Here is a 23995-nt window from a genome sequence, read left to right on the forward strand (position 1 = left end):
AGCACACAATATATGCAGCGCACAAATCACGCGCACAGGACGACCGCTAGTCCAGGGCCAGATCCACAACTGCTGAAGCGCGTTAGCCCGCACGCACGAAAACAATCGCTCCACAGTATACACGTACACACAACCATCAGGAGAACGGTGATCAGGAGACACAACGCCTGCAGCACACAATATATGCAGCGCACAAATCACGCGCACAGGACGACCGCTAGTCCAGGGCCAGATCCACAACTGCTGAAGCGCGTTAGCCCGCACGCACGAAAACAATCGCTCCACAGTATACACGTACACACAACCATCAGGAGAACGGTGATCAGGAGACACAACGCCTGCAGCACACAATATATGCAGCGCACAAATCACGCGCACAGGACGACCGCTAGTCCAGGGCCAGATCCACAACTGCTGAAGCGCGTTAGCCCGCACGCACGAAAACAATCGCTCCACAGTATACACGTACACACAACCATCAGGAGAACGGTGATCAGGAGACACAACGCCTGCAGCACACAATATATGCAGCGCACAAATCACGCGCACAGGACGACCGCTAGTCCAGGGCCAGATCCACAACTGCTGAAGCGCGTTAGCCCGCACGCACGAAAACAATCGCTCCACAGTATACACGTACACACAACCATCAGGAGAACGGTGATCAGGAGACACAACGCCTGCAGCACACAATATATGCAGCGCACAAATCACGCGCACAGGACGACCGCTAGTCCAGGGCCAGATCCACAACTGCTGAAGCGCGTTAGCCCGCACGCACGAAAACAATCGCTCCACAGTATACACGTACACACAACCATCAGGAGAACGGTGATCAGGAGACACAACGCCTGCAGCACACAATATATGCAGCGCACAAATCACGCGCACAGGACGACCGCTAGTCCAGGGCCAGATCCACAACTGCTGAAGCGCGTTAGCCCGCACGCACGAAAACAATCGCTCCACAGTATACACGTACACACAACCATCAGGAGAACGGTGATCAGGAGACACAACGCCTGCAGCACACAATATATGCAGCGCACAAATCACGCGCACAGGACGACCGCTAGTCCAGGGCCAGATCCACAACTGCTGAAGCGCGTTAGCCCGCACGCACGAAAACAATCGCTCCACAGTATACACGTACACACAACCATCAGGAGAACGGTGATCAGGAGACACAACGCCTGCAGCACACAATATATGCAGCGCACAAATCACGCGCACAGGACGACCGCTAGTCCAGGGCCAGATCCACAACTGCTGAAGCGCGTTAGCCCGCACGCACGAAAACAATCGCTCCACAGTATACACGTACACACAACCATCAGGAGAACGGTGATCAGGAGACACAACGCCTGCAGCACACAATGTATACACCGCACGAATCACGCGCATCGCGCTACCGCTAATACAGGGCCAGTTTCACAACTGCTGGAGCGCAGAAAACTAGATAGGGTGATGAAGTTAGGAAATTTGCAGGCGCAAGTTGGAATCAGCTAGCGCAAGACAGGGGTAATTGGAGAGCGCAGGGATAGGCCTTCGTCCTGCAGTGGACATAAATATAGGCTGATAATAATAATAATAATATATTTTATTCACTTCAATTCGTACAACGAGTTCCAGCCTGCATAAGCGCTGCCGCTTGTGTGCAGAGCTGGGCAGCCAAGTTAAGCACATGAAACAACAGCGAATAAATCATAGTAGAAAGAAGAGAAATAAAATCAACCAAATACGCAGCAATTCCTTGTGCGACGTAAGAAAAAACAAACAAACAAACAGCAACCAACAGTACAAATGAAAGCAAGTTTTCCACCGTGTACACTTTCGTACACGAAATGAAAACACTAAGAACATGGCAAATAGTAAATTACCTCAGTCTATATTATCGTTCAACCAAGGTCGAAGGAACTTCTTAAGGTCTTTTAATCCGGTAATGCTCGGGAGGGTGCGTATTTTATTGAAGTAATAAGGAACGTAGTAGATGCGGGTTCTTTTGCCATAAGCGGTGAAGATGCGGGGTATGACATAATTTTCCGAATGACGGAGAGGCCGTACTTTAATGTTGCAGATTTTGAAGGGGCTGTGAAAGAAATGCTTGTATAATATGTCAAAGATAAATTGCTTGTGTACAGGTAACGTGTCAAAATGTTCCATAACGGCTCTGGCTGACTTATCGTGATAGTTGGTTCCATAGGCGAGATTGGTTGCAATTCTGTGCACTATGCGGCTTAGTGTGTTCAATTTATATAAAGATGCGGTTCCGTAAATTGTTAATCCTTATCGTAATATGGACTCTCCCAGTCCCTTATATACCCTTTTTATAACGGATACATAACATATAGATCGTAAAGCATATATATAAACACACACTAGGCGCAAGCGTTTGGCTAACTCTGCAATATGTAAGTTCCATGACAGTGTTTCGTCAAATGTGACACCAAGATATTTGAAATTGGATTTGAGTTCCAAAGGTGGGCATGAACAGCACGTACAATTCCTCTCATGAAGGTATATATTTGAGAATGCTCTAAACACTTTATATGAGCTATGAAAACAAAGTAGGCAGGTTTTTGTAGTATTAGTAAAAATCTGATTAGCGTTGAACCATTCTACCAAAAGATGCACATCCTGTTGCATCCTGCCGGAGGCTTCTTCATACGTTTCACTTGGTATCGCCAGGGCAGTATCATCCGCGTATAAAAACAGTTGCGAATTCAATGGAAGACAGGTCATATCATTGACGTAAATATTGAACAACAAGGGTCCTAAAATTGAGCCCTGAGGAACACCTGTCGAAACGTTCAAAACTGGACTGCATAATCCGCCTACTTGGACACATTGGGCTCGATCAGCAAAATAATTGTTGAAGAACGACAGGTACGGACCTCTGAAACCAATGTTGTCGAGTTTATCTAATAATAAATTGTGATTAATAGTATCAAAAGCTTTCTGCAAATCAATAAAAAGTGTAAGGACAATGTTATTGTTATCTATTTCTTTACAGACTAAGTCATGAAAATCCTCTAGTAGGTTTACCGTACTTTTGCCTTTGCGGAAACCATACTGGGCTGCATTTAGTAGATTGTACTTGTCAAGAAATGATGTCATGCTAGCATGTATAATGTTCTCCATGATACAAGCGAGAGAGGACTGGATTGCAATGGGTCTATAATTATTATAATCCTTTTTGGAGCTTTTTTTGTGCAATGGTCTTACTACGCTTATTTTCATGTACGTGTGAATTTGCCCAGTTATTAAAGTTTCATTGATAATGAAAAGTAATATAGTTTTAAGTTTGTCAAAATGCACTATGAGATCCCTCATCCTAACACTATCATAGCCTGGCGATTTTGTTATTGACATTGTTTTCAACACATCCCATAATTCCGACTCAGTGACAGTAGGCATGTAAGCTGAATGAATGCTCGAAGCAACTACAGTAGAGTTCGCCATTTTCCTTCCCTGTCTACACAACAAGGTAACAGATTCTACAAAATGCTTATTGAACTCAGTGGCCAATTCTTCCTTGTTTTTATCTGGTAAAGCCTGTTCTAAAGTATCATCAATGCTTTTCTTGGATGGTTTTTCTAAGGTGGTTTGCAATAATTTCCATGTTTTTTTACATCCCTACTGCATGCCGAGAATTGATTCAGCTGGTAATGTTTTTTTGCTGGTCGTATTTTTGCTGTAATTTTATTTCGCAGTTGCCTGAATTCTTCTCTTAGTACAAAGTCATGAGGGTGCTCATTGCACCTTCTTAAAGTTTACCCTTAATGTAGGATAGCTCAATTATTTTCTTGTTTATCCAAGGGCTCGCCTGATTTCGCCGTTTCAGCCTCACCTTAGTTTTCGAGTTATTGTAAATTGATTGCAGTTGCTCTACAAGGAGTTCGTAAGCATACAGGTGATTTTGCTGCAACAGGGAATTCCAGTCATACAACTTAATTAATTTATCTACTTTTCTATTATTAATTACAAGCCTTTCTGCAGATCTCTCCTGTATCGCCATTTTACTATCTTTTAACAACGTAAGGGAGACAAAATAATGATCAGCAACTTTTTCTTCAATAATACAGCCGAACGTTTCCTCTTGCGTTATGGTTGTACTGATATGGTCAATGCATGTCCTGTGTAAATTTACTTCCAAGAAATTCTTCTCGCGTGTAGCCCTGAATTTTATTCTCCAAGCCAAAACTGGCCAACAACGTTAAGTACTCATTTACACCTACCTTATTAGTTACCGAAATGTCAATATTTAAATCTCCTGCGAGAAACACACGTTTATTTACTGCATACCTTTTAAGGAATCTAGCGAGCTCCTCTAAAAAAACTGCAATATTCTTGCTAGGAGGTCTGTAAATCGCACAATTTAACAATTCCTCTGCATTGTTTGAAAGATACAGCGCTATAACTTCCGCTTCATCAAACTCAACTTTGTCAAACTCAGTTGCTATGCGCTTTGCCATCCACCGAAGCTTCTTGGCTACAGGTGTCATATTATCATTGATGTAAATGTTCTCATGTTTCAGCGTGTTTCGTTTCGCAAGCCACTTTTCTCTTGTTTCTTTTTTGGTGAAACGCACTAGTATGGGAGCCTCAGCATCTGCTTTACCTTTAATCCTATGCAATGCTTCGACTTCCTCATTGCTGGGAATGGAGAGTTCGAGTCTGCCTGCAATTGAATTTATAACTGCTCTCAAGTCTTCGCTCTCATGGCACTTGACCCCATGTATCTCCAAATTCTTACATCTTGAATAGGATTCCATCCTATTCACCTGCATTTCCAGTTGAGAAAGTCTGGTGTCCTTTGCAAGCAGTTGTGCTTCCATATCCGTAGTTTTTTTTCTTTAGCTCTTTTACTTCTTGATTCTGAGTTTCAAGAGTTTCAAGCACTTCATCATATTTAGAAGAGAGCAAATCCAGCGATTCTTCAATGCTCTGTATTGTTAGTGTTTGCGCCTCAAGTTCTCCATTGGTGGTATCATGTTTAGCTAGCTGCACCTCCTGTTTTCTTTCGAGCTCATCAAAACGACGTAGCATAGTGTCTAGCTTCGACATGACGTCAACCAAGGAAGGTTGATCACAGTCTGCCATTAAGTTCTTACGCTGAGAGCCAGCCCCGTCTCCAGCGTTCGTCAATCGCGTTTTGTGATTTGCACACGTGGGACATAACCAAGTACGGATCGTTTCTACTGACATGCTTTTTAGGTTAGTCTTTGTGACGCCAGAACATTTGCCAGCATGATAACGGTTATCACAATCGCTGCAACGAAGGCACTGGCTATCAGGTGCAATAGCTTTCAGGCACGCGAGGCAATCATTGCTAGACATTGTGAACACAACTTTGTGTAGTCAAACTTTGTGCAGTCCGGCGGAGCAGAATTTAAATTCAAACTCAAGAGTAGTTATGAAACGCAGCTCTCACCTACATAAGCGAAGAAAGCGTTATGCCGCGCTCACGTACTCCGCCGGACAGTGTGCCCTGATGATGATAACGATATAATCTGTAGAGGCTGCACATTTATTCTATGCGGGCATGAAGGAAGCCATTGTCTATGTATGATATTGCAAGACGATACTGGATGTTGGAAATCACATGTTACCCAAATAACAATATTCATTATTTATAAATAAATAGTTAGTGATGGGCATATCAGAGTTGCAGAATTGAAATGAGGTAGCACTTAAGTAAAATTTGAGAATAAAACCACGTTCAAGGTGTCCGTCTCCGAAGTTTGCTACAAATAAATTGGCATGCTGAAATTCCTAAAGAGCCTGCCTTGTACTTGTGAAACACCAGTGTATATATCTCAAGGCAGGTTTCGGGAATAGATGTCTTCTAATTAAGCAGTGTCAGTGTCAGGATTAGAGAGTAATTGCTGCTTAACTTCAGCTGTGCAAATGCAGCAGTAATGAAAGGTACATAGTTAGCTAGAAATTTATTCATTCTTTGTTTTAGTCGCCTTAATTGTGCTATTGCTTCATGAGCTTATAAGTAAATATAACATAAAAAGAAACAGCTGGTATATGTATATGCTCCTTCAGGACCCCTTAGTTAATTCCTTGCAAGTTTGTGTGTGCAGATAGTACAGCTGTAACCACACTAGCAAAAAATATGCTTCAGTCCCAGCTAAATTATTGATTTTTGGCATAATTAGTATTCTTATACCACAAGCCAATTATATACTGGATCTACCTTATCACACCCAATGGCATTCAAGAAGCCGCTGCATTAGCCCTATCAGTGTCAAATGAACAGCAGGGCACATATGTCACCAAGGTTACAGCTCGCGCTGTCTACCAGTCACTTTTGGAGACTGCTGTGACATTCTAGTTCGGCCGCTGGAAGTGATAATGCACACCTAACAAGAGTACTTATTTCGCTTCTCTTTGATGTGATCATGCAGTGTTTCCACTTGGCACTGTTAGTGTGGCACAACAGTGTTGCGTGATGTGATGTTCCAGTGACAAACAAGTGAACAAGCATCATAGAAAAGAGACATCAAAATATCTCAGTGGGCATGCATCTTATATTTACTTGACTTATATTTGCTTATATTAACTAGTTGTGCACAGCAATCCCGAACAATGATTGGCAAACAGTGCAAACTATACGTTCGACTATGCGCTTCACGGTTCACAGTTCATTTTACGGCAGTAGCGGCTTTAAATATCTCAGGATACCTAAGCTCTAATGAGTTGGGAATTTTAAAGCAAAAAATGTCCAATTGACCGCCTCTGAGCAGTCCTAGCTATGAACTCCTCAACAGCAAGCGAGCGTGTTGAAACGCTTGGCTCATTTTGATTTGTCCTTACCGAGGCGCACTTCAAATGTAGCCAGAGCTTGCGCGGACAAAAAGCGCGCGGATAACACAGGCTTGCTAGGGTCACGTGGCGTCGCGGCGATGCCCTCTCCCATCATGCAATACCGCGACAGTAGGTGTGCCCTTTTGCCCGCTCACCTCCGTCAAGGCCCGAGCGAGCAAGCGCAAGTGATCATCACGAGCGCATGAGGCAGGCGAGCTCGTGACGTGGCGTCGCAGCCATGAGCAAATGTGCTGTTTCGCTGCTGATAAGACTGCGTAGATTTTTTTCGCTCAATGGGCCATTTGATTCTTTCACATCAAAAGTAATGTTGTGAAGCAAAACATGAAACCTGAAACCTTCATATAGTTACTATTTTGTTGATTTCCAGAATGAGCTGCTGGAGTATTGTGATTAGTATTCACGGTTTGCATCTTGTATTAAATTTGTGCTTTTTTGGTTCCTGTAGCAGTAGTAATGTATTTACTCGAAGTAGGTCATGCGCACAACGGCAGAGTGGAGGCTCCGGTAGACAGGGCATAGTTCAAATTTGATTTTGCATGTTCACATAGACACCACTACTTCTGATGTTGGCACTTATAAACGCGGTTGTCTTCAGGAAGCCGCACTGAGCTCACCGAGAGGGCTCGTTGCAGCACCTCGTGGTGGCCGCGGTAATAAAGTTATGTAGCAGATGGAACTACATGCAACTGTAGTGCATATCCACAGCGTTTTCTGTGTGCACAATAGGGCTGGAGTGGGCACTCACGCTGACGTGCTTCAGTCTGGCTATGCTAGGTGGTGCGGACCAGCTTTGTCCTACACTAGCTTGACCACTGGATAGCAGCCTCATCCAACTTGCGCATATTGAAGCGCTGTCAATAGCTTAATACAAAACAATGACTGCTAAGGCATCTAGCCAGGAGTGAGTGTAGCTGGCAAGTGTACTTGTGGTCTGACATTAAGTTTCATGTGGAATAAGACAAAGTTTACGTCTGATGCAGGCAGCCTCAGCCAAGCGTAAACAGACTATAGTCTGCTTTTTCCGGAAGTATGTAGTTCTTATCAAAATTAGGAATGCAGATTTTTTCTTATGTTCGCCTATTTATTAAGCTGTATCAATAAATATACGCAGTAACAGTTGTAACAAGCACATTGATTGAAATACTCCTCTTGAGTAAAGTCAAATATCAGCCAATAGCAGCTGTCTATGGGAATCTTGCTCATGAAAGGATATGCAAGCTGCCGCAGCTATCAAATGGGTGAAGAGAAGGCCTTTTTTAAAGGCGAGGGTTTGAGAGAAAGGGAAATTCCCGTTCCACTTGTAAACTTAATGTACCTCGCAGAACAACAACATTTGGCTGAGATGTTCACAGCAGCGTAGGCTAGCGGACTGTGATTTTTCACCAACTACAGGGCATGGTTCAGGACACCTTTAGAAGGCCAGTAGCTCTCCTATCATTAGCAGAGGAAGGCAAATGCTAGGCAGCCACATGCTGATTATTGTAAGCATCAGCTGACAAAAATAAACAAATGATAATAATGAGCAGAAAGCAGTTGACAGAGCTGTTTTTAAAAAAAACTAATTTTATATTTGTGAAGACCCAGCAGAAAGCTTGTGAGATCATATGCATAAAAACGAGGGACATAACCGAAAGTAATAAGGTCTTCAAAGTCAAATTATGCATGTTCATTGCTCATCGAACTAGCCCATTTTGTCCAAGAAAATTTGAATTCACATGCAGTCAGCATGTGTTCACAAAAATGAATAAACACAAGAAAAAATAGAATAAAGCTGTCCACATTATATAGTAAAGAAGACATGCTGCATGACATATTTCAAATTTTTGCTCATTATGTAATTTGAAAAGTTCCACCTTTTAAACATAATGTGCACTCAAAATATATGGCAGGTGTTCAAGGCAGCCATCATCTGAGTGATATAGAGTTTTGTGTTTATTCAACATCTGTTGCAAAATTATTACTTGCATATTATGTCACAATACCTTAACACTTATGGAAGTTTTTTAGTGACTGTCAGTACACAAAGGGCAGCATTAACTCTAAAGACCAACATGTGAACTTTTGTTAACCTGCACTAGTTATGAGGTTATATGGTATATTGGCGAGATGTGCCCTTTGTTTGCATGCATGCATTTTTTCTTGTGTTGCACAGTAACAAATTTCATTCAAAATTTGAAGAGCAGCGGCTCTTCAAAAATCATATCCGCGATGTACGGAAACTGAGCTGCACCATCTCATTGCCGACCACTTGAGGCACGCCCCAGCACGCTGCAAGAAACGGTTTGGCATGCTAAATAAAGCTTGTTTAAAACGCTTTGCAGGTGCCAAGATTTTGTCTGACGTGTAATGTATCAACATAATTTATGAGATGGTCGTATAAACTTATATTTGTTTTACATGGTATATGTGATGTTTTTCAAGTGCGAAGCTTTTTTTCTGAGGAAACTGTATGGTTTCATCTGTAGCTTCATGCTACAATTAGGTGGATGGCAATTTGTCTCTTTTGTGAACCTTCCTCCACCTTCTGGGCCTCTTTTTTTTAACACGAAAGTGTTTTATGCCCGGGTCCACCAAGACTTCACTGACGTATTTCCGTCACGGAAATACGTCATAGAACATAATACAAAGAAAGAAACCAGAAGAAAAAGTTCCACAAACATGCAAAATTTGGAAATCGAACCCACGACCTCTCGGTCCGCGACGATAGATCGCCGAGCGTTTAACCCATTGCGCCACAAACGCATTTGCAGAGAGCTACACAGACGCGCCTTATATATCTAACACTCCTCCGTGTACCCGCGCTCTTGCTCGGGGCGGTGCCGCCGCCTACGAGCAGAAAAGAGAGGTACTGCATTATGACACTAACGCGCACCGACAGTGAACGCTTCGGTGGTCTCAGCACTACGACGCCTCGATGCCAGCATTCGAAGGGACGCTGGCATCAAGAAGCACTACCAACGCCACTTAGGTGGCGTTCACCGTACTCAGCACAGCGGAGCGTGGCGTCCGCAATTAGCTCTGAAAATGTTTCTGAAGTTGATCGCGGACGCTGCAATTACGACGCGCTGTACGCGCTGATTTGACTCGGTGACGATTCAGTTACGTGCTTTGTCTTGCGCGTTGTATTAGTGTGTCAGTTACGTGCTTCGTCTTTCGCGTTGTGCTAGCGTGTGCAGCGTAGTGCAGCTTCCATATGCACGACGGTTGCTCATGGTCATCGACGTTGGTAGTCGTGATGGAGGAGACGTGCCACCAGGCGTCAGCGTGGGTGCATCAACGCCTAAGGGCGCTTTAGCCACAAAACACCAATAGACATTATATATCAATGTGCAATAAACATTACACTACTTCTGTGAAGACACGTTTCACTTTCGTGTTCTATACCGATTCCTATATAAGAGGGATCAACCACATTTTTTTTATTCAATACTGCCGGCCGCCTTTTGGTAGCCAAGGCAGGAGTGGGTACATGTGATTAACAAGCTCTTGGCCCATCAGGAGAGCAACAAGAATGGTAATTACATCAGAGAAGAGAGAAAAAAAACGCATAGGCACACAGTAAAAATTTTGTGCAGCAAATCAGGAATAAACAAAGCAAGACATAGACGCGTTACATTCAAATCCGAGGATAAAGCACCAGAAGCATACCAGCTAGACATAAAACTGAGCACACAAAACTTACTGATTAGAACTGATTGCAGAAAAAAATGCATCAGGTGATGTTAAGGTGGCCACGTCGTAAGGCAACTTGTTCCAGTCTGTTATCGTTCTTGGAAAGAAGGACAGCTTGTATGCGTTGGTTCTGCATTGTGGCATTACAATAGTTTTATCGTGTTTGTGCCGAGTTTGTCGTGTTGTGTTGTACTGCATATAAGTATTGAATTCTATTTTGGTACGATTATTGATGATGGCAAATAACATGTTCAAACGGTGCATTTTTCGACGGGATTCCAAGGTGGGAAGACCGGAGCGATTAAGTGGATCAGATATCGATACCTGTCTTCCGTAGGCATGGTATATAAATCGCAGTGCCTTTTTCTGAACCCCCCCCCCCCCCCAATACTTTTTATATCCGTTTTAGTGTGCGGATCCCAGACCACGTAAGCATATTCCAGTAAGGGACGCACGAGTGAAGTGTAGGTTACCAGCTTTGTTTTAGTGGTTCCATGTTTTAACCGGTGTCTTATCAGCCATAGTCTTTTGGATGCTACTGAAACCATATTTTTAATGTGGGGGCTCCAACTGAGATTCGCGCTGAACGTTACGCCAAGATACTTAAATTGCTCCACTAGTTCGAGAGAAGCGCTATTAATTGTGTAAGAATACTTCAATGGAACTTTTTTTCGGGTTAAGGTCATTTGTTTGCACTTCGTGACATTTAATGACATCGTCCAGTTTTGGCACCAATTACTAACGGCACATAAATAGTTATTTAGAATAGTCTGGTCACTTTCAGCAAGAATTGTATGGTAAACTACGCAGTCATCTGCAAAAAAACGGGCACGCACAGGGGAGTCAAGCTTGGGGTCATTTAAATATATAAGAAAAAGAAGTGGCCCAAGGACTGAGCCCTGTGGCACTCCTGAAAATACTGGAGCGATGGGTGAACTCGAAGTGGATATCTGGACGTACTGTTGGCGGTGTGACAGGTATGAATCAAGCCACTGCAAAATTTGTTGATTTTGCAAGATGTGCCTTAGTTTTAGTAAAAGTTTACAATGCAGTACTTGGTCGAAGGCTTTTTCAAAGTCCAGAAAAATGGCGTCTATTTGTCCCACTTTGTCAAGAGTTGAGCAGAAATCATTGGAAGTGTGTATTAACTGTGTCGCGGTAGATAACCCGCGACGAAAACCATGTTGAGCTTCTGAAAAAAAGTTATTGTCTGCCAAGCAAGAGGCGATGTGCTTAAAAACGAAGTGTTGCATTACTTTACTTGCAGTACACAACAAACTAATTGGCCTGTAGTTAGCAACGTGGAACTTAGTACCAGATTTGTGCACAGGAATAACCTTTGCCAGTTTCCAATCACTGGGGACGTCGCCTTCACGCAGACTGGTACTGTAAATGACAAAGAGGAATTTCGCACACCATTCCGAGTACCTGGAAAGAAACGTGTTTGGAATATCGTCTGGTCCAGATGATTTTTTTGTATTCAGGTGAAGAAGGGCAGAAAAAATGCCTTGTTCGCTTATAGTAAGATCAGGTACCGGAAAGCTGGTTGATCTGAAATCATTAGACCGGCCATCACCATGCAGGAACACAAAAATAGTCATTAAATGTTGCCGCTATTTGTTGACAGTCAGTAACGTCCACATCATTTATTGTCAATTTATTTATAGGGTCATTTTTTTAAGTTAGGTGGATCCAGAATTTTCGTGGGTCATTAATGAGGAAGTTGTGCAGTTTTACATTAATGAATTGAAATTGGGATTGTTTTATTTTATTTCTTAGGTCTCTACGAAGTGACGCCAGAGTACTGCGTGAAACGCTCGAAATGCTATGGGAAAGTCTCTTTACGCGGCGTTTAAGGTGAATTATTCGCCGTGTAATCCATGGACTGTGGCTATGAATTTTCTTTTTCCTCAGAGGAACGTACCGATGAATACACTTGTGTACCGTACTTTTAAAATCCAACCACAACTCATTCGTACTTGCGTGACCGTCACTGTCTCTTGCAGAAAAGTTGTCGTATTCTTGCTCAAGAAAATCTAAAATACTTTCGTCTTCGGCGTTATTGAAGTCATAAAATTTTTTTGTTGCTTGGCGTGTGATTGGTCGCGCCATATTGGTTTTCAAAAGCACTAGATCGTGGTCGGATATACCAGGCATAATACCCACCATAAAACCCAGCCTCTCAATAGCATCAGACACGAACATAAGGTCTAGAAGTGAGCCTGTTGTTGCAGTGACCCGCGACGGTTCGACCACAACCTGCTTCAAATTAAAAGAAAAGGCAATATCAAGTAGCAAATCAGAATGCTGGCATGTGGATCAGGTACTCAACGATTCCCAGTTTATTTTTGGTAGGTTAAAATCACCGCACAAAATGTCATGTGCATATCTTTTTTGTGTTCATTTAGGAAGTCATACAGCGTCTCAAGCGTACCAAGATCTGAATTTGGTAGCCTGTAAACGGCGCCAATAAGAATGCTGTGTTTGCAAGTTTGAAGTCGAATCCAAACCATTTCTGTGCTAGTGTGGTGCAAGCGTATAATCTGTTCCTTTCTTTATCACAATGGCTACCCCACCCCCTCTATAGCTGCGGTCTTGGCGGATAATTTCATGGGATTGAGGTATCACGTCCTTATCGGGTATGTTATCATGCAGCCACGTTTCAGTGAGTACTGCAACGTCGGGCTCATACGCTAAAAGAAGACCTTCTAGTTCTTCAGTTTTATTCAAAATACTGCGGCAATTAATATTCAAAACACAAAACTCGCTTTGTACTGCGTCTCTACGGCCTATATTCCGGTTCCTACGACTACTCTTTTTTCCGAGGTCACAGTGAGGCCGTCATTGTGAAGCCAGTGGGACAATTTTGTCTTCAGTGCCATCCCATCGGAACAGTTTACCATTAATTTTAATTTTGTCGAAGGACAGCATGACCTTGTCGCCCTTTTTCCTGTGTTCAGCAGCAGCAGCGCACAGCTTCTTCCTGATTAATTGAATCCGCTGGGAGAAGTCTTCTGATATACTATAGGCTGTGCCCTTCAATTTCTTACAATTCTTCAGAATATTAGGCTTATCCCTGCCGTCCACAAGCTTGAAAATTACAGGTCGGCACCTGCCCTCCATGGGACGGCCAATTCTATGGATACGCTCGATAGCCACATTTGGAACCTTTAGTGTGTCAGTCAGAATGCTTTTAGACACGACCTGCTCGAGGGATTGCTGATTTTCTGCTACCGATTCTTTTATGCCATATACAATCAAGTTCACTCTTTTACTCCTATTTTCCAAGTCGTCTACTTTCAAAACCAGTTTCGCGACTTCCGACTGAAGCTCGTCTACTTTACACATGTAATCAGTTACCGTAGCAGAAATGTCATCAAGCTTCTTATCAATTGAAGACAGCTTAATACTCGTTTCATTCATCTTGCTATTAGTAGCCTGCACAGTTTGTTTGAGTTCACGAACATCAGCAATTAGGGTCTGAAGCATCTCTGCAGTAGTTGGACCCGGATTAGTCTCTACGTCACCACAGGAAGGCAGTAGGTTAACAAAGCAATGGTAAATCGTAGTAAGCACATGACACAATGACCGTGGGCTCGGCAGAAGCAAAAGGCAAACATTGTCACTGCGGTAGGTATACGCTAGGTGATAGTCTCTCACCTGGACGAAAAACAGGAAAGGATTCGTGAGCGGCATTGTCGCTGTGCCTCTGCCGCGCCCACTGGCCGGGATCCGCGAAGTGGACGGACATTTATGTTGCCAAAACTGTGACGTAACCGATGACGGCAAGGGAAGTCCGCTAGGTAGCGATGCCCATGTGCGCATGTCCGGGAGCTTCTCACTGAGCATAACTGATTGAGCAGTCTTCACGCTCCAAAGCACAACAATTAAAGGAGGGTTCTCATGCCTCTGCTAATGTCAGTGAACTTGATGTTGCTTGTAAAACTGCCAGACAGTCTAAGGCTGCGTGCTTATAGCAGCTGAAGTTGTTGCAGGGAAGTACGGAATATAGTATTGTGCAGAACTGGCATAAAATTGGCAGTTCTTACAGAAACCCCAAACTGATGCACGCCATGTATCTAGACATATACACTACAAACAGATGCACGTTGTGTGGCAAGGTTGCCACGCTTAATCACATGTTATGGGAGTGTCAGGATTTAGCAAACAATTCGGCAGTGCCGACCCCTCCGTCTCTTCCACTGCCAGCCTCCACTCGCGCTGGAAGACCGCACTGCTCAGCTCGAACCTGATAGCACAACTCTGGGCCATCCAGGGAGCCGAGGAAGGCGTTACGAGACAGTCTCGGAACCGCGTCCGCGGCGGGTGCCCAGACCCACTAAAAAGACGCCAGACTCGAATCTGATTGATTTGAAAATAAAGTTTACATTCTTCTCTGATGTTAAGTGGACTTGCATTAGTGACGCAGTGTTCCCTCCCCCCACTTTGTACTCACAGTGAGACGGAAAACATTTATAGTGGCATTGGTTTAGCCTTCATGAGCAGATATGTGTTGGGTTCAACTAAGCTGGCAGTTTAGTCACATTAAGGAAACAATGCTTCCATCCGACTTCCATGTCTCTGGCCATCCACAAAAAAGTTTCAAGTTCTTCACTTTCGTGTGAACGCCAGAACCACCAACTTGGCGCATGAATAACCTGAATGCCTCGATCAGTCCTTTAGGTATTCACTTACTGGATTTAACCCTTGCTGAAGATGGTGCTTGGCAACCTCAAGTGACTTGTGTTCGAGATGTCCATATGGATATATATTGTCTGCGTACATAGATGTACCCAAGGCATTAGGAAGCATGGCTGAACGCCCTGACATTGCAGTGTTGAATAGAAACGAGCTTAAAGCACTTCTTTGGGTTACCTCTGATCAATTTGTATGCATCGCTTTTGCCATAATTGGTTGTAATGTAGATATGCCTATCTTTTGGGAAGATTGCAGTCTATTTTAGAGTTTGGCCATGCAGTCCGAGAAGGGGGTGGGGCGGGGGGCAAGCATTTATGCAAGTCAATACAGAAGTTGAACAGGGTAACCTACAAGCATCCTTGACTTGCTTCTCTACAGAAGTAGCTAACATATTCTGAGGCCGACATTTTAGCAAGGCTTTTATGTGTTATTTTATGGAGTTTATTAAAATGGAGTATTTCAATATTTTGGCTTTGTTGCAGCTCTTCTACCTTGGCACACAGGGTGGATACCAACGAACATGAGGCATCACCCTGCCTCCATGACCAGTAAGGTGTGTTTTCGTTTTTCTAATCTGAAAAATGTAGAGCTTTTCAGAGCCACATAAATTCAATGGTGTTATGCTAACTGTATTACTACTTCGGACGTGTTTTTTAAACATTTTAATTGTTTCCACTAGGCCCAAAAATCAGTAACCATGAAATACGGGGCTACATTACTTTTGGTACTTGCAAGCTACATTTAAAACTTGCTCAGCTGATTTTTAGATATTTTTTGTATGCAGCAAATTAGTTCAGCCAACAAATTGTGTAGCATTTTGATCTGCTTGTCAACGTCCTTTAATTTTATTTATTGTCAAAGGCTATTATATTATATATAGTAGGACTCTATTGTGCGAGTGCTCAAGCATAGTCTTCTTGATGCGGATTAAACTTAAGTTTGCTTCAGTTAAAATCTAGTCTATCCCCACATGCAAGTAAAGAAGATGTTTAACTGCTGTATATCATTTAGGTGTTTCTGTTTTCGAGTATTTCTGGGTGCTAATTATGTTGTTCTACATGAAAACAATTCTGGTGTTTCACAATCTGATTAGAGTTGTATTTTCTAATGATATATTTGTGTAGCCACTGTTTGAAGACTTATGGACTGATTTATTTCGGTAAGTTATAACATGTGCTTTTCATTTTGCTTATCATTCCAGGCTACAGCATTAAACAGGACTAACTGAAGATGAAGGTTCTAGTGCAAGGACGAGGACGCTCGGCTCCGACAAGATCAAGCAAGGTGGTGGTGGTGATGATGATAGACCTCTTTTCTGGCTCGTACCCACTAAGGGGGATAGGCCAGTGCCACTACACGAGCAGCTATGTGCAGAAATTTGAATATTTTTATAGCTTCAGTGTTCGAAAACTCTATCTACACATATATGTGTATATGTATCATTTCATGAAGGGACAAAAACACAATGAAAATTTTTTATTTTCCAGTTTTCTTTCCCATCATAATTGCAGAATGTTGTGCATTTGCCGCATTTATTTATTGCAAGTGTCATTTTCTTGGCTGTGTGTTAATATCCTTGTATTGTTTCATTATTTAGACTTGTTCTTTAGATTTATTGCTTATGTCTGTTTTCATTTTGTTTTTGTAAGCACTTCCTGCAGCTGCTGCAGCCAACATTGCAGTATGTGATAAATAAATACAGAACATGACTGCCAAATATTTTTTGTCATCATTTCATGAACTTCCACAGCACCTGCCGGCGCCTGGATACATAAATTAGACCTACTATTAATATACAGGTACGTTGCTCTAATGTTGCTTAAAGACTGCTCGTGAACGTTGCCTGAAAGCACTTTCAGCATGTACTGGCAACGTTACGTAACGGCAGTTTAGCACATTCAGATAACGTTGTAAGAACATTATGCGTTACTTGCTGACGTTGAGGTGACGTTGTTAACACGTTGCATTGATGTTGCATGAACTTCTTGAATGTGCTGCTTTACGTTGCTGTAACGTTACATGCCAACGTTGCGGGTTGATCAAAAAAGCGCACATTAGCAGCATATAGGCAACGTTACCCGCTGACATTCGCGCACATTCAGATAACGTTATAGCAACATTTCGTGTTACTTGGGAAGACCTCTGTTGCAGCAGAAAATTACTGATGAGAGACATTTGGTAATGGTATTCCCCTTCGTAAGTTATAAAGCCTTGCAAGCCGACTTTCGCTTAAACGCCACGAAACACCAAGCAAGCGTATGTTTGCTGTCTAAATAAAATACGGAAACAAATTGAGAGTCCATTCTGACTTTTCCTTTTCAAATCACGTCTAAGCGCGTAAACGACGTGGAACTACGTCAATACACGGCTTAGACGTCAATCGCGGCCTTAAAGAAACGCCAGGAGCAAATGCGCACAAGAAAGCAGAAATCCATGAAAAGGGACGGTAGACAGCGAAAACAGGCGCTACACACTTAATATTTTCATCGCTAGTTCTTTGAACTCCTACAGCGGCGGTATGACACTTTTATCACAGCGCTTACGGCGCGTTGAATTGGCTGCAATAGCAGAAAAATTAACCAAGCACATCTAGTTTAAAATGGCTTTATTGAAACACAAGAAAGTACCATGGAGTATTAAAAAATTAAAGTTCTTTATTTCCTAGTTGCAATTATTTTTCAAGATGCTACAGCGAAACCTCGCTATAGCGAAGTTGAAAGAGGAGCCAAACTAACATCCGTGTGTCTGTGTATTGGTACATTACTATTAATGTTAATATTACATTACTGCATTACTACATTTGATCAGATTCGCGCCCTCGCAACTGACATTGGCCGCCTAGTGCAATGATGTGGGAGTACAGTTACTACTGCGTAATCCCGATTGAGAAACCCTGATTCTACAGTCGAAGTACATCGAAAGATGGTTTTCTGCCTTGTCTTCGGCTGAGACGACTGCATTCTCTAATCCATTTTCTTGGTCAGCCATTATCCATCATCGGCGTTTTGCGAACGTCCCAGCGAAGCGGTAAATTACACAACTCTCGTTCCTGTACGCCTGTGGACCCTTCTAAGGAACCGCAAAATAATGTGCAGATCGAAAGGTGAGTAAGTTATTTAGATGAAATGGAAAATGTTGGCAACAATTGTGACGCAGGTTTCTTCACAAAAATAATTTGTCCAATGATGAAAGATTATAACATGACGTAGAAAAAATAACATGAATGTAGATAACATAATGATAACATGAATGTAGAAAAAACAACAACAAACCAGCACAATCTGCACTTTCTGCAAATAAGCAACAATCAATCAAGTTACACAAATCGTACAAAATAAATAAACACACACACGAGGACATGCTTAGTGTTAATACAGGTTGATGATGTCACTTTCAGAACAGAAGGTTAATAAAGCTTAAGGAGATGATCGCTGTAATCATGGGTTGTCATGGCCCAAGCAACTATTCTATACTGAAGGGTGATCATCTAGCGCCATCACTGTTGTCATCAAAGCACATCTTTGCTGTTCAAACTTAGGACAGCTTATGAGAACATATTCTACATTCCATGATGAATGGCAGCACGTGCCACGAGACCACACAGATGCAATTATTCTGAAGCGAAGCTTTAAAAGTGAACAGGATAAACACACACCTGCAGTGTATCTGGGGTCATATTTTTTACCCTTTTTCTCGGTAATCGTAGATTTTTCTTGATTAATATTGGTATCTTTCTGTTCAGAATGGTTTCCTTTTAATGCGATAAGCATTCTTCGCGAACTCCTGCCCGGTTTGCTGTCTGTCTCTCACTAACCTGTTTCACGCCAACTTGTGCTGGTCGACAGTCTGCGGTCTACTGGGTAGAGCGTGGTGATGCGGCGCTGGCACTGCGTGTACTGGATTCAAAATCTAACGTCAGCCCAGCTTCGGTGACTTGGTATGTGACAATGGCTATGCGCCGTTATTGAATGAACCTATGTCACGTCCACTGGTGTTACTGTTTATGTACCACTGAATGTGTGCCACTTTTCAAGGAACCTTTTCGTCGCCAAGTTGGGTCACCGGATGTGGGCCTGTGGGCATGTGCCACTCTTGAATGATAAAATAAACTACATTAAAATTTCTGCAGTGCTCGGCAGAATCTTAGCCGCGTCAATTACACAGACAATCTGGTAAGGGTCCAAGACCACCACTAGGTGAGCTCTCCCAAGCAACGAAGGAGCAAATAAAGGAACTACAAAGCATAAAAGCGTCTATCTCAAGTGTCTAGTTGAACGCATGAAAGTGTCTAGCTCAAGAGAACATATAGAACTTTCTAAAGTTTCAAAGCTGGCAAACAAGAATAAAGTAAGCGATTTTCGATATTATAACACCGGAAACGTTGAGGAAGCAGTAAAACATGGCCATAGCATGAAATCAGTGAGAAGAAAACTTGGCATAGGACAGGGCCGGATGTACGCCGTGAATAATGAGCAGGGTAATGTGATCAGAAATTTTGATCATACAGTAAAGCAGCAAAATAATTTTATACTGACCTGTATAGTACCCATAGCAACCACGCTACCTTCATTGGAAGTAGTTATGAAGAGAAAACAGAGGTCCCTTCTACAGCTAGCGATGAAGTTAGCATGACCTTGTAAGACATTTCTAGGGAAAAAGCGGCAGGAGGTGAATAACAGCCTAATTAATCACAGTTGGAGGAGATAACATGCTTAAAAGCTAGCGGCTGTTTATGCGCAATGCCTCACAAATTCATGTGTACCAGAGAGCTGCAAGAATATCAACATTATACTAATTGATAAGAAGGGAGACGTTGAAGAATTATCGGCCCATCAGCATGCTTTCTGTTTTGTATAAAATATTCACCAAGATAACTTCCAGTAAAAAATGGGCAACAGTTCACTTCAATCAACCAAGAGAACAGGCTGGCTCAAGGAAGGGATATACTACAAATCTACAATGGATCACATCCTTGTCATAGATCACGCAAATGAGATATCTGCGGAGTACAGTATGACTATCATAGATTACCAATAGGCATTTGATTCAGTAGAGATACAAGGTTGACTCAGAAAGTAATGCCTCCAAGTCCACTACATTGTCAATAGTACCGCAAACATTCTGAAGTCATTACCAATAATGCACTGATGCTTAAGCTATAGAATGTCACTTGCCTCATCTTCCTATCTCTTTTCGTTCTAGAGTAATCAAGCAATTCATGGCATTAAGTGGTGACATCCGGTTGAAACAGAGGGCTGTAATTGAATTTGTTACTGCGGAAGGTTGTGGCTTCTGTGGAGAGTTGATGCGGCTTAATTTTCGTCTTACACAGTCCTTGCCCACATGCCCATAGTGCTCAGGTCAACACAGGCATCCCTTTAAACTGCAGTCAGACAGCGATCAATGTGGATGGGCGAAAACCTTCCACAGTCCGATTTTCAATTACAGCTCGCTGTTTGAACGGGACTTCACCACTGGTGGCCATAAATAGCTAGATTACTCTGGAACGATAAGAAGTAGAAAGGTGACGCAACAGGCATTCTATAGCTTAAGCATCGGCGTATTAATGATAAAGAGTTAAAATTATTTGCAGGACTTTCGGCAAAGTAGTGAGCTTAGAGGCATTACTTTCTGAATCGCCCTCGTGCAAGTAGTCATGGAGGCATTGCGCAATCACGGAGTTCAGGAGGCAAACGCGAATATCTTGGTAAACATCTAAACAGATTTCACAGCTGCCTTTGTTCTCCAGAAGAAAAGTAAAAATTTTCCTATTAAGAAAGGGATCACACAACAGACACAATCTATGCAATGCTATTCACTGCATGCTCAGAAGAATTATTCAGCTGTTAAACTGGAAAGGGGGGCTTAGGAGTGTGGATCAACGGCGAATATGTCAACAGCCTTCGGTTTTGCTGATGATATTATCTGTTCACCTACACCGAGGAAGTGTAATAGTGTGGTTGAAGATTATTATGCAGACGGCAACAGCAAGGTTCAATACTTTGACAAGAAAACAAGAATTCATGATCGCCAGTCAGCCTCTATAGTCTGTGTAGGAGGACGTTTATCTAGGTCAATTACTCACAAGGGACCATGATCATGAAAAGGAATATAAGAGAAGACTGAAAACGGGTGAATCACTGCACCTTCTACCAGTGCTAACATAGGGGGCAGAAACTTGGAGGTTAACAAAGAAGCTCGAGAATAAGTTTAGGCCTGCGCAAAGAGCGATGGAACGAGAAATGTTAGGCGTGACGTTAAGAGACAGGAAAAGAGCGTTGTGGAATTGACACTCAACGGGGCTAGCCAATATTGAAGTTGACATTAGGCGTGAAAATGGAGCTCGGCAGGTCATTTAATGTGTAAGGTAGACAACCGGTGGACCGTTATAGTTACAGAATGGGTGCCAAGGGAAGTTAAGCGCAGTCAAGGACGGCAGGAAATTAGGTGGGGTGAGAAAATTTGGAAATTTGCAGGCAGAAGCGGCATTCAGCTAGCGCAAGACAGGAGTAATTGTTGGTTACTGGGAGACGCCAACGTCCTGTAGTAGGCACAAACAGAACTAGACTGGTGATGATGATGCATCTTGTTTGAATATCCTCTATAGCGGCACCGATAGATGCGCAGCCTGTCCAGAGGGAAGCGTGAGAGAGCAAGCCGACTCTAGTACACGCCTAGCACTTCACACGTTTGGGTGGTGGCAGTGCGTCACTGCGTTGCTTCAATTCTAATCACATCACCGTCGCGACTGCTCCTGAATAATTTGTGTCCGAATTTCTTTACAGTAGTAACACCTTACAATGTTACATTACAATGTTACGTTGTTGTTACATTGTTACATGCGTAATGGACAAATGGTGCAACAGAAGGTCCCTGGACTGATGTACGCAGATGACATTGTGCTACTAGCAGACATTAAAAAAGATTTACAGATACTTGCGAATATCTGTGGGAATGCAGCGACAAATCTAGGCCTTAAGTTTAGCATAGAGAAATCAGGAATTATGATCTTTATTGAACACATGAGTAACTTCGTGGTGTCAACTCAACAGCAAGTAATACCCATAGTGGAGCAACATAAGTACTTCGGCCTACGCAAAAACGAAGGAAAGAATTACGCAAGCAACCACCAAGATAATCTGAAAATAAAGGGGAAGCGGAATGCAGCAATAATGTAACACAGCACTGTGGGGCCACAATAAGTATGAGGTGCTGCGTGGAATCTGGAAAGGAGTTATGGTGCCAGCGCTAACATTCGCAAATGCCATTATATGCTTAAAATCGGATATATTGGCGGGTGTGGAAGTTAACCAAACATCAGTAGGCCGGTTGGCTTTGGAAGCCCACGGTAATACCACAAAAGAGGCAGTACAGGGTGACATGGGTTGGGCCTCTTTTGAAGTCAGAGAAGCACAGAGCAAAATTAGTTTTGATGAAAGGCTCAGGGACGTGGATGAAAATAAATGGGCGGCTAAAGTGCACAATTATCTCTACATGAAAAGCGTTGACACAGAATGGAGGAAGAGGTCAAGGAAGTTGGCAACCAAGTACAGGATAATCTAAATTGTAAATAGACAACCAGGAGTCATCAGAAAGAAAGTGAGAGAAATAGAGACCGTGAATTGGATGCAAAGAAGGGAAACAAAAAGGACAATGGAGATTTACATGAATGAGAAGAAAGAAATTCGAAGGGAAAATCTGTACGATAACACAAAGGGCAGTGCCTTGCTATTTGAGGCTTGAGCCGGTTGCCTAAGGACGAAAACATATCGGAACAAATATTCGGAACTAGATGAGACATGTGTATGCTGCAGTAAAGATCCAGAAACTACTTAGCACATCCTGATGGAATGCGACGGGATCTACCCAGCGAGAACCGTAGGTAACGTGCAGCTCCCAGAAGCGCTTGTGTTTAAAGTGGAAGGAAACATAAACACAGCAGCCGTAGAGATCACCAAGAGACGGTTAGAGCACTGGTGGAAAAAAAGCAGGGAAAAAATGGATACGACCTGATCTCTTGAAATCATAGGCAGCAGTACAAGGTAAATTTTTGAAAAAGAAAAATAATAATGAGAGGCATACAAAAATGCTAGATAAATAACATGTATAGTATACCTGATTAAATCAAGCAGGCTAGGTGACTATTTGTCGCCGCCCCGTTTCAATGAGGTGCCAATAAATCATCATCATCATCACCACATGCGTTCCTTGGCCTTCGCTATCACCTCTCTAACCGGCTTTGCCGGAAGCGCGCTAACCTGGACTCGTTCACCTGCATCTACCCTCTCTGTTATCGCCGGTTCTACTTTACGCATGTTGGAATCCCCAACGACTCATTTCAAATCAAGTCATCAGGGTAGTAACTTACAGTTCTTAGAATGCGAATGCAAGAGAAATGCTCGGAAGTAATAGCGTGCTCAGAGTATCTCAAATAATTACCTACAATTTGTGCATATTGTTTTATAAGCTGATAAGCAATTAGCTCCCATTTGACCTTATTTCAGAATGATCTTTACTGAATGCTAACATTACGAGATTTGGATATAAAATATGACAACCAAAGTAAGCACTAATTATAAAAAATTTACATTTCATTTTTCTGGCATTGCATTGTGGAGTTGTTTCCCTTTACTTTTAAAAAGTGCAACACCACATAAAATTTTAAAAATGATCCTATAATGATTTTACTTTATTTGGTCTAATTGCTGTTCATCTATTTTATTATCCTCGCTCACGCGTCATATTGTATGACAACGAAGCTGTGCATGGCTAGTTTCCAGTGCATCGA

At 42.6% G+C, this 23995-nt stretch overlaps 1 long non-coding RNA gene across 1 annotated transcript; it reads left to right on the plus strand.

The window, feature by feature from the left end:
- Nucleotides 1-9016: 9016 nt before the first annotated feature.
- Nucleotides 9017-16767, plus strand: LOC125943839 (uncharacterized). The gene is made up of 3 exons (XR_007465933.1): nucleotides 9017-9117; nucleotides 15690-15760; nucleotides 16409-16767. It is a non-coding gene; the product is annotated as an uncharacterized LOC125943839 (long non-coding RNA).
- The last annotated feature ends 7228 nt before the right edge of the window (nucleotides 16768-23995 follow it).

Source organism: Dermacentor silvarum, chromosome 3 (genome assembly GCF_013339745.2).
Source record: "Dermacentor silvarum isolate Dsil-2018 chromosome 3, BIME_Dsil_1.4, whole genome shotgun sequence".
Classification (NCBI taxonomy): Eukaryota; Metazoa; Arthropoda; class Arachnida; order Ixodida; family Ixodidae; genus Dermacentor; species Dermacentor silvarum.